The sequence below is a fragment of the Palaemon carinicauda genome, chromosome 9, assembly GCF_036898095.1.
Source record: "Palaemon carinicauda isolate YSFRI2023 chromosome 9, ASM3689809v2, whole genome shotgun sequence".
Classification (NCBI taxonomy): Eukaryota; Metazoa; Arthropoda; class Malacostraca; order Decapoda; family Palaemonidae; genus Palaemon; species Palaemon carinicauda.
In genome coordinates, this window is record NC_090733.1 from 49,510,483 (window position 1) to 49,521,847 (window position 11,365).

Genomic DNA, 11,365 nt, shown 5'->3' on the forward strand with positions numbered 1-11,365 from the left:
GAAGGAGAGGAGTGGACTTCGTGGTGACTTCTCCCAGGGAGAAGTTGGCTCCTAAGAGGTCCGTCAGGAAGGCTCCATCCCCTTCGCGGTAGTTTTCTCCTTCTCCTGTGGACAAAGTCTTTCCTTCCTCAGTAGAGTCCAGCGAGGTGACGGCCTCTCCCACGGCACCTATGGGGGGAACCCCACCTCCAGGAAGAGAAATGTCTCGCGTGGAAGGTACCTTCTAGACATCTTTGCTGGAGTCCTATATCCCGCCCAGGAGGGAACCCAAGGACTCAAAGACAATTCCTAAGTCGTCTTCATGGATCCGTCCAGAGCCAACCAGACCCCGGGAGAACGTCCACGTGTCTCCCCGAGAAGAGCCTCTGGGGACGGGAGACTTGGCTGCCACTCCACAGGGAGGAGAACAGCATGAGTCTGAGCATGCCTTCTGGCAGGTCTTGAATCGGATGAGGCAACTCAACAGGTTCAAGGACCCGGAGATCGCCCCTCGCGAAGGCAAGTATACGGTCCTAGACCAAGTCTATGGTACCCAGAAACTCCCAAGGGCCAGCGCAGCTTTGCCTTGGTCCCAGGGGGTGAAGAGTGCCAGAGACAAGTTCAAACCTCAGCTGTCAGAACTCGCCTCCTCCAGCCGTTCCTCTGCCGGGAACAAACTCCTCCCACCTCCTCGTTTACAGCTGAGGAGGTATTTTGAGATCATGGGGGAGTCCAGTGTAGCTCTTCCCCTCCACCACTCGGTGGAAGCGCTCACAAGGGGAACTCCTCTTGAGAAGCTCTCCTCTCGGCAGGTGACATTCTCGGTTTCGGAGATTCTTAGCCAGGAAAAGGTCGCGAAGTGTGCCATGCAGGCCACTTCATGGCTGGACGTCTGGCTGGGTTCTCTGGGCATCCTATTGCGCTCCGAGGACTTGTCTAAGGAGAGCAATAGGAAGGCCCTGGAGACCTTCCTTCTCTCGGGCACTAGCTCCATCGAGTTCCTGGCCCACCAGGTTACCAACCTGTGGGCCAACTCGATCTTAGAGCGACGCGATGCGGTGACCGAGAAGTTCCATCCGAAGGTCCCCCCCGTGGATGTCTGCAGGCTCAGACACTCCTCCATCCTTGGAGGAAGCTTGTTTGAGCCCAAGGATGTAGAACACACAGCTGAGATATGCAGGAAGTTGAATCAGGATTTGCTCCTCCAAAGGGCCCGTACATCTCGGCCCTACAAGCCTCCAGCTCCACAACAGCATCAACAGCAGCCTTGCAGGACACCGAAGCAGGCTCCGGCAGCTAAGACGAAGGTGTCTAAGCCACAGCCCTTTCCTGTCAAGGACAAGAGGGTTGGTAAGTCCTCCAGGGGAGGCAAGATTCCTAAAGGGAACGGCCATGGCCGTAAACGCTAGGATTGGCAGTCCCCCTGCATGTCCACCTGTGGGGGGATGCCTACAAAGTTGCGTGCACAGGTGGCAGCAACATGGGGCTGATTCCTGGACGGTCTCTGTGATCGGCCAAGGATATCGCGTCCCATTCACAACATCTCAACCTCCCCTGACAGGGAATCCAGTGTCATTGAGGTCCTATGCCATGGGATCGGCAAATGGGCTAGCCCTTCGAGCAGAAGTCGAGACCATGCTCAAGAAGGATGCCCTCCAAGAGGTCGTCGACGGCTCCCCAGGCTTCTTCAGTCGACTCTTTCTTGTAAAGAAGGCGTCTGGAGGCTGGAGACCCGTCATCGATCTCTCAGCTCTGAACAAGTTTGTCAAAAAAACTTCGTTCAGCTTGGAGACAGCGGACACGGTCAGACTGGCAGTGAGACCACAAGACTTCATGTGAACACTGGATCTGAAGGACGCGTACTTCCAGATCTCAATCCATCCGTCTTCCAGGAAGTACTTGAGATTCAGCCTAGACAGCAAGACCTACCAGTTCAAGGTACTGTGCTTCGATCTCTCAACAGCACCTCAGGTGTTCACCAGAGTGTTCACCCTGATTTTTTCATGGGCACACAGGAACGGCATCCGTCTCCTCCGATATCTGGACGACTGGCTGATCTTGGCAGACTCGGAGTCGACCATTCTTCGACACTGAGACAGGCTTCTGGGACTTTGCCAAGATCTGGGGATCATGGTAAATCTCGAAAAGTCGTCTCTGCAGCCGACCCAACGACTGGTATATCTAGGCATGTTATTAGACACCAATCTCCACGAAGCCTTTCCATCAGACGACAGGATAGCAAGGCTGAGGAGGGTGGCAGAGCCCTTCCTCAGGCGTGAAGAGCTTCCAGCCCAATCATGGTTACGTCTTTTAGGTCACCTAGCCTCCCTGGCATGTCTGGTCCCGAACGGCCGTCTCAGGATGAGATCCCTGCAATGGCGGCTCAAGTCCCGGTGGAGTCAGGGCTCCGATTCCCCGGACTTTCTGGTCCCTATAGGACCCACGGAACTGGCGGACCTGCGGTGGTGGCTGATCAACGAAAACCTACGGAAGGGAGTGTATCTTCTCGTCCTTTCCCCGGATTTGACACTGTTCTCGGACGCGTCAAAAGAAGGGTGGGGGGCCCACATTCTGAACCAGAGGGTCTCAGGCCTTTGGTCAGAATCGGAAAAGTACCTACACATCAACCTGCTAGAGATGAAGGCCGTGTTTCTGGCCCTTCAACAGTTCCAACGGCCCCTGGCGGGCCACTCCGTGGTAGCGATGAGCGACAACACCACGGTAGTGGCTTATATCAACAAGCAGGGAGGTATCTTTTCACAACAGCTATCCCATCTTGCAGTAGAGATTCTGAGGTGGTCCGAAGTCCACTCGATAACACTATCAGCTCGCTTCATTCCTAGCAAGAGGAATGTGCTCGCCGACAGTCTGAGCAGAGCTTCGCAGATAGTGAGTACCGAGTGGTATTTGGATCCTCAGATAGCCAACAAAGTCCTGACTTTGTGGGGTTCCCCGACAATGGACCTGTTCGCGATGGCCTTGAATTTCAAGCTCCCTCTGTACTGATCTTCTATAGAGATGTCTGTTATACTCTCCCCTCCAGTAGAGCTAAAGTGAACATATCCCGAAAATACTTGAAGTGGGAACGATGATATTTCAAGACTGGGTGGAAGAATTCTGGAAGATTGTGAAAGCTGATGGGCCCCTTTCCTGACACACATTTCTTCTCAAGGTTTGTGCTATTTCTGAACCATTTCATTGCGGGTACCAGATCTTTCCCTTCCGTAGATACGTGTCATCTTTAATGGAGTCTAAAATAACATGATCCACCTATATTTCACAATCATTATCTTGTTTAAGAGCAACTCTCTTTGGCCAAGCAACACCCGAACTGCAGAAACTGGATGTGTGTAGTTGCTAAAAAGGAGGAAAATGGAGTTAGTTATGGTCATCACTGTCATATTTGCCGCTTTACCATCACACCCGTCTTATAAATTCCTGTTTCTCTATGAATATGGTATATGTAATTTTATATTACAAGTTACAGTATGCTATTTCCATTGTTTTCTTATAAATAATAGTTTCTTGATGAAAATGGGGAAAAAAACATTATTTATCATTAAAAGAGGAAATATTATTACCATTGTTATCTTATAAACTTCAGATTCTTGATGAAATACGAATCGAGGTTAATATATATCACTAGGCTTTATCAACTTCTAAGCAAGTGTAAATTTTTGTCATTATCACCATCAGTAATATATTATATAATTTGTTTATCATATGTGTATGAATAAAGTCGCTGAGATCACCGGCAAAAAAGCATGCACAGGACTTGGACCCGAACTGTTTTTACCTATTTCTTCTCTTATTCACACGTTCTTCAAATATTTCAGCATGTTTTTTGGTTTCATAGATACACTACAGTAATACTATTAACGATGCAGGGGTAACGAAAACGATAGCAATATATATTGGATCAGGTCACTCTGAGTGCTGCAGATTTCCATGGCCCTAGAGTCGGTTGAAAAATCTTAATGGCTGCGTAGAAACGAGAGTAGTGTTCTTATTAGCCGAAAACAAATAGCATAAACTCTGTCATAGTGGCTGCGTTTAATAAGCTCACAAAATTGATGAAAAATAAAATCCAAAATGTCTAATTGCCCAATAGCAGTAATTAGATGTTCTTCCCTTCTATTTTTCCGCCATCATTAGTACACTCTTTGTTAAGACAATAACGGATTGTTGGTTAGTTTATGAATTTTTGGTTGTGCTTAAATCTCAAACAGGATTAGATGATAATTTCCAACAACTTGTAATTGCAACTCCTCCAGATTTAACAGAAAATTATATAAAATTTTGGTGTTTTTTAAGTAAAGGCATTAGCATCGTTTACATAGATATAGGAAGGTGCGAGAATTTTTATAGCTTTAACATTTCTAAAAGATAATTTAAATCTTATTGGTGCTGGTTAACTGCTCGATCATCTTTATTGAATTTTTAACACAAGTCTTCCATTCAAAGTAAAAAAGGCTTTACTATCCTGATCTTAAGTATAGCTTTTATTTTTATTTAATTTTCTTTTTATTTTTTTATTTTTTTTTTTTGCACAGCAGTGGTAACATTATTAATGTTGCCTTTCAAGAGAAGCACATTTCAAATTGGAGCAAACAGACTTTTTTTTCTTAAGGACATTTGTAGAAGATTCTTAGTCAAGATATGGTGCGACGTAATGTTGTGAGTAATTATTGTTTGAGATAGGGAAATCTTTTATTATTCTGGAGAGAAGGAAAACTGATAGTATGAATATTATTTTTGGGTGCTTTGTTGTTACATCGTAATATAATTAGACAGTCATAATATTATGTCAAAGACATTCAAAGCTGCCATTTCTATGAAGCATAAGTTAATAATTGAAAGAAGTATAGCTATGTATTGCATGAAACTTTCGACAGATTTAATGGCCAGCTATAATCATGCAGAGGTAACTTCACCGACAATGAATAAGACAAACACACACACACTCTCTCTCCCTCTCTCTCTCTCTCTCTCTCTCTCTCTCTCTCTCTCTCTCTGAACGAGACTTGGAGGGCTATTGCTACAATCAGCAAGAGCAAGAGCAAATTCGATGAGTTGGCAAAACAAGAACTAGATCTACTGGTAACAGAAGTCACTAATAGCTCCAACCAGTGTGACGGAAAAACATTCTCAAACGTATTGAAACAATATGATCCAACAAACTGGAGCAAGTCTGTGGAAAACACCATGAAAATAATAGAAGAAATTCCAAAGAAGATCCAGGTGATAAAGAAACTTATAAAGAAAGTTTACATCAATCGTCATATTCCATTCAAGAACAATAAAAAGTCCAATATGGTGAATATTCTGATTGATGCATTTGGAAAAAGAATGCCAAAATGGTGCAATACATGTAAGATTTGGTTCAGTATTCTTAATCTGCAACAATTATTAAGGAAATGCGATGCATGTCATGTACCAACACACCCTACTTGCAATGAAGTGCACAGAAAATAAATACTAAAGACACAAGGGTATTCTGCTCAACATGCTTAGTCTGGATAGAAAATGTAATTAAGTTGAGACTGAATCTGCTAATAGTTCACGATGAAGAAGAAGAAGAAGAAGAAGAAGAAGAAGAAGAAGAGAAAAATGAACAGGATATGTGTAAGGATGCAGAGGAAACCATTGATACAACATATGATGCCATTCAGCAACATACATACAAAGAAATAAATAGTCAGATGGAAACAAATAATAGACTCAAGAGACTCTACCCAGACATAAATACTTGTAAGGAAGAGCAAGAAAAAAAATATAGATATAGTCTGCAATTTACTGAAAACAGGGAAATGCTGATTTGGTGGAAGATGTTACTAAAAGCATCCAGAGATATGCCATAATTATGAAATATATGGGAAATTTGCAAATTTAAACGGATATGGAGACAAATGCATGATCTCCATCCAAAAATATGCCAAAACCCGAAAGAAGGAAAAGGATGCAAATACAACGAAAAATTGTTGAAATATGCATCCTGCTACCATGATTGAAAGTCAGAAATTTCAAAAGCAAACAGAAAAGAAAATGAAAGCAAAAATGAAAAAAAAAACGAAAAAAAACAAGCCGAGTATATACCGAGCTATGCACACAAGGCCCCGAGATATGATGCCTTTCAACCCAAATATGCACAATTAGAGACAAACTACAAAGAATGCATCTATAATGGCAGTGGTTGGTGCAGATATGGTGATAATTGCAGGTATACACACAAAAATAAATATGAAGGCGAAAGAGCAAATATAATAGAAAAGCTGGATTTTTTATTGGCAGAATTCCTGGAAATGAAGAAAAGAACATCATATCAGAACATGAAGGAAACAATATGCAACAAATAAACCATATTCCATCAAGAAAGGACAATGTCCTAAATTTAGTATTTGTGAATGAGGTGAATTATGTGAAAGAAATAATAGTGTATAACAAAGGAATTTCAGACCACAATGTCATAGAATTAATAGTCCATTTCAAAGCAAGTGAATGCAGAGATAAACAAAGCATAAAACGATGGGAAGGATATGGAAAATATAATTTTTATGGTAAGAATATAAAACGGTCAGAAATAAATGAAGAATTGAACAAAGATTGGAAAAAATGGAATAGTAAGTGATAATATACAGGTAAATACGGATATACTGTACAAAATACTTGAGAAAATTGTTGAAAAATATGTACCAAAAAAAATAAATAAATAAAAAAATAAACTTCAGACATGCATACCAAGATTCTGACAGAAGGATCTTATTTCAGAAAATTAGAAAGTGGAAGAAAAATCTTGCAAAAAAAAAATGTATGGAGAATGATGCAAATAAAAAGTAAGATAGAAAATGCAGGAAAAAAGATAATACAATCGAAAGAAAATGAAAAAAAAGGACTTAGAAGAAAGGAGACTTCAAAATATCAAGAAAAACCCCAAAGTAGTTTACTCCTATGCAAAAAAGATGAATAAAGGTAGATTGGAAATAGGCCCTCTAAGAATTGAAGGACAGTTAACGAATAAAAAAAGGAAATATGCAACATATTAGCAGAAAAATGTAAGAGTGAATTCATGCCAAGAACTGCGAATGAGAATAATAAAACAGAAATGAGAGAAGAAAATATTGAATATCTAACGGATATAGATATTAATGAAGCAGGTATTGTACAGGCTATAAGCGAAATTAAAAATGGATCAGCGGCCGGGCCAGATTAAGTTCCAGTGATTTTGTTAAAAGAAACTGCGCACACTATCGCGAGGCCACTTGCAATGCTGCTAAGACAAAGTGTAGACATGAGCAATATATATATTAAACGTAAATTAGCATATATAACCTCTATTTTCAAAAGTGGATCAAGACTAGAGGCAAGCAATTATAGACCTGTTAGTCTAATATCACATATTATGAAAGTGTATGAAAAGGTAATAATAAAGAAAATAATGAATCATTTGGTTGAAAATAATTTATTTAATATAGGTCAACAAGGTTTTGTGCCCGGAAAAAGTACACAAACCCAACTGATAGCACACTATGAAAACATAAAAAAACGTGATAAATGAAAAAGACACAGAAGTGGTATATCTAGATTTTGCAAAAGCCTTTGACAAGGTAGACCATAATATATTAGAGAAAAAAGTGAGTAAGCATAATATTATGGGAAAGATAGGAAAATCGATAAAAGAATTTCTACAAAACAGAAAACAGATAGTGGTTGCAAATGACGAGAAATCAGATGAAGCTCAGGTAATATCTAGCGTGCCACAGGGTACGGTATTAGCTGCACTGCTGTTTGCTATTATGATCTTAGACACAGCCTGTAATGTTGAAGATTCTGTAGTGAGAAATTTCACTTATGACACAAGAATAAGTAGAAAAATTACTTGTGGTGAAGATAGGAACTCATTACAAAGAGATCTAAACAAAATATATGAATGGGCGAAGATAAATAAGATGGTATTTAACTCCGATAAATTTGAATCAATAAATTATGGAAACAGAGAAGGAATGGTATATGCATACAGGGGACCTAATAACGAGATAATCACAAACAAGGAAGAAATTAAAGACCTTGTTGTAATGTTAAACAGGAATATGTTATGCAGCAACCAAATAGCAACAATGTTGGCTAAATGTAAAAAAAAAAAAAATGGGAATGCTATTCAGACACTTTAAAACAAGAAAAGTTGAAAACATGATTATGCTGTACAAAACTTATGTACATTGTACACTCCAGTACTGCCATATGATATGGTACCAACACTATCAAAAGGACATTGCACAAATAGAGAGTGTATAAAGGTCCTTTACTGCTAGAATAAAAGAAGTTAAGGACCTTGACTAGTGGGAAAGACTACAATTTTTAAAGTTATACAGTCTAGAAAGGAGAAGAGAACACTGCATGATAATATAAGCATGGAAACAAACCGAAAGAATTACTGAAATCTTCATGGAGCTAAAAATATCAGAAAGAGCAAGCCGAGGTAGATTAATTGTGCCCAAAACTATACCAGGAAAACTAAGGAAGGCACACAGGAAATTAATCCACTATGCACCAATATTGATAATGCAGCGACTATTTAATGCGGTGCCAGCTCATCAAAGAAACATATCATGAGTGAGCGTAGATGTGTTTAAGAATAAGCTCAATAAACACATAAGATGCATCCCAGACCATCCAAGACTGGAAGATGCAAAATACACCGGAAGATGCATAAGCAACTCTCTGGTGGATATACGAGGTGCCTCACACTGAGGGACCTGGGGGAACCCAAAAATAGATTACAGCCATAAGGTAAGTCTCTCTCTCTCTCTCTCTCTCTCTCTCTCTCTCTCTCTCTCTCTCTCTCATAAAATATCCAATATTAATAGATAGACTATCTTTGGCCTTATATTTATCTTTATTGGAATGTAATTGTTTTTTAGATAATTCAGTATCATAAGTAGTAGGTTGTTCAGGGCACCAGCCACCCTTTGAGATACTACCACTAGAGAGTTATGGGGTTCTTTGACTGGCCAGAGAGTACTACAGTGTATCCTTCTCTCTGGTTATGGTGCACTTTCCCTTTGCCTACACCTGCACCGAATAGTGTAGCCTATTCTTTACAGATTCTCCTCCGTCCTCATACTCCTGAAAACACTGAGATTATCAATCAGTTTTTCTTCACCTAAGGTGTTAACTACTGCTCTGTAATTTTTAAGTGGCTACCTTCCTCATGGTAAGGGTAGAAGAGATTATTTAGCTATGGTAAGCAGCTCTTCTAGGAGAAGGACACCCCAAAATCAATCCATTGTTTTATAGTCATTGGTAGTTGCCATAGCCTCTGTACCATGGTCTTTCACTGTCTTGGGTTAGAGTTCTCTTTCCTGACGGTACACTCGGGCATGCTATTCTATCTAATTTCTCTTCCTCTTATTTTGTTCAAGTTTTTTATAGTTTATATAAGATAGGTAGTAGGTTGGCCACCCATTGAGATACTACTGCTAGAGAGTTTTTGGTTCCTTTGACTGGTCAGACAGTACTACACTGGATTCCTCTTTCTAGTTACGGCTCATTTCATCTTCGCCAAAACATACTCAGAATACTCTGGCCTATTCTTTACACATTCTCCCTTTTCCTCATACACTTGACAACACTGAAATAACCAAAAAATTCTTCTTCTCTCAAGGGGTTGACTACTGCACTTTAATTGTTCAGTGGCTTCTTTCCTGTTGGTAAGGGTAGTAGAGACTCTTTTGCTATGGTAAGCAATTCTTCTAAAAGGAAAATCCAAAATCAAATCAATGTTCTCTAGTCTTGGGTAAAGCCCTGGCCTCTATACCACAGTCTTCCATTGCCTTGGGTTAGAGATCTCTTGCTTGAGTGTAGACTCGGGCACACTATTCTATTTATATCCTCTTTTTAGTTTCAAGTTTTTATAGTTTACATATGAAAGATTTATCTTAATGTTATTATTGTTCTTAAAATTTTCTTATGCTTCCTTATTTTATTTCCTCACTGGGCTATTCTCCCTGTTGGGGTCACTGGATTTATAACATCCAGCTTTTCTAACTAGTGTTGTAGCCTGGCAAGTAATAATAATAATAATAATAATAATAATAATAATAATAATAATAATAATAATAATAATAATAATAATAATGAATAAGATTAAAGTCTTTACTGCCTTGCTTAGAAAACTGTCCTCTTGCTACACTGAGGCCATCATTTTATTTGATTACAATTTTCAATTGCTATTTACATGAAGTTATATCAGGTTATCTCTGACCGCTGATTTATTTTTGGTATTCCGTAGTTACCTCTTGTTTGTGTACTACATTAAATGGTCATTTAATGACATTGTCACTTGCAGAGGATGAATCACTGTATAAAAAGGATTTCTATTCAAAGCTACCTACCTCTTTTTACTCCGTAAGTCTGTGTTACTTGATTAATTTGAAAAAAAAAATATATATGACCGTGAATGGAATTTAATTTCAAAATCGCTATAAACAACACTTTAGCAGCATCTAACTTGACTCTCTTGGTAACAGCTGCAAAATAAAACTTGACCAAACAATATTTATATGTACTGTTCTGATTTTGGTAGTTTTAAGCTATTCTAATATCAGTAACGATGTATAAATAGGCCAATCAACCTACTCAATAAAAAAAAACAAAAAAACATACAAAACGTTTAAAACTCTGAAGATCAACTAATTCACTGTCTGATTGGAATATAGTTATACAATGTGGTCATAATTGGAAGAAAACTTCTAGTAAACTGTGTAGTATCGTGCCTTATGATGGAGAAGGTATGGTTGCTAGAATCATTTACATACCTAGCACTACATATAGGATGTTGTAGCCTAAGAAAGCTTCAAGTTCAGTGGGTGATCTGAATTATGAATATCTTACGCGACATGCAAAAAGAACAAAGTGAAGAACACTGCCATATTTCAATATCCAGATTAGGAGTAAGAAAAAAAAATAACATTAGCTTTTGTCCAACAAATTAAGATAAGAAGCAACATATGAAGACATGAAAGGCAGAGCAATTTAGAATTAATAAATTAAAACATTTCCTAAGGATGGACTGATCACTGTAATTCTTGAAAAAAAATCTCAATAAACCTAATATTTATGCAATTGATGAAGAAATAGACTGAATGTGTTTCTCAAAAATAAATTTGTGATCAGGAATCCGACGTGGAATCCTAAAAGAGTCAACGCAAAAATCTGGATGTTGTGGAGCCAGTGTCCTCGATCTACTTAAAATCATACTTTGAGTATTGTTTAGTCTCAAATTAATGCCCTATAATTTACATCATGTACTTATCTTACTCGTGTGCAATATGTGGATGAGATCATGATGAGAGGTAAATGGAGATGGTTTGGGCATGCTCTTCGCACT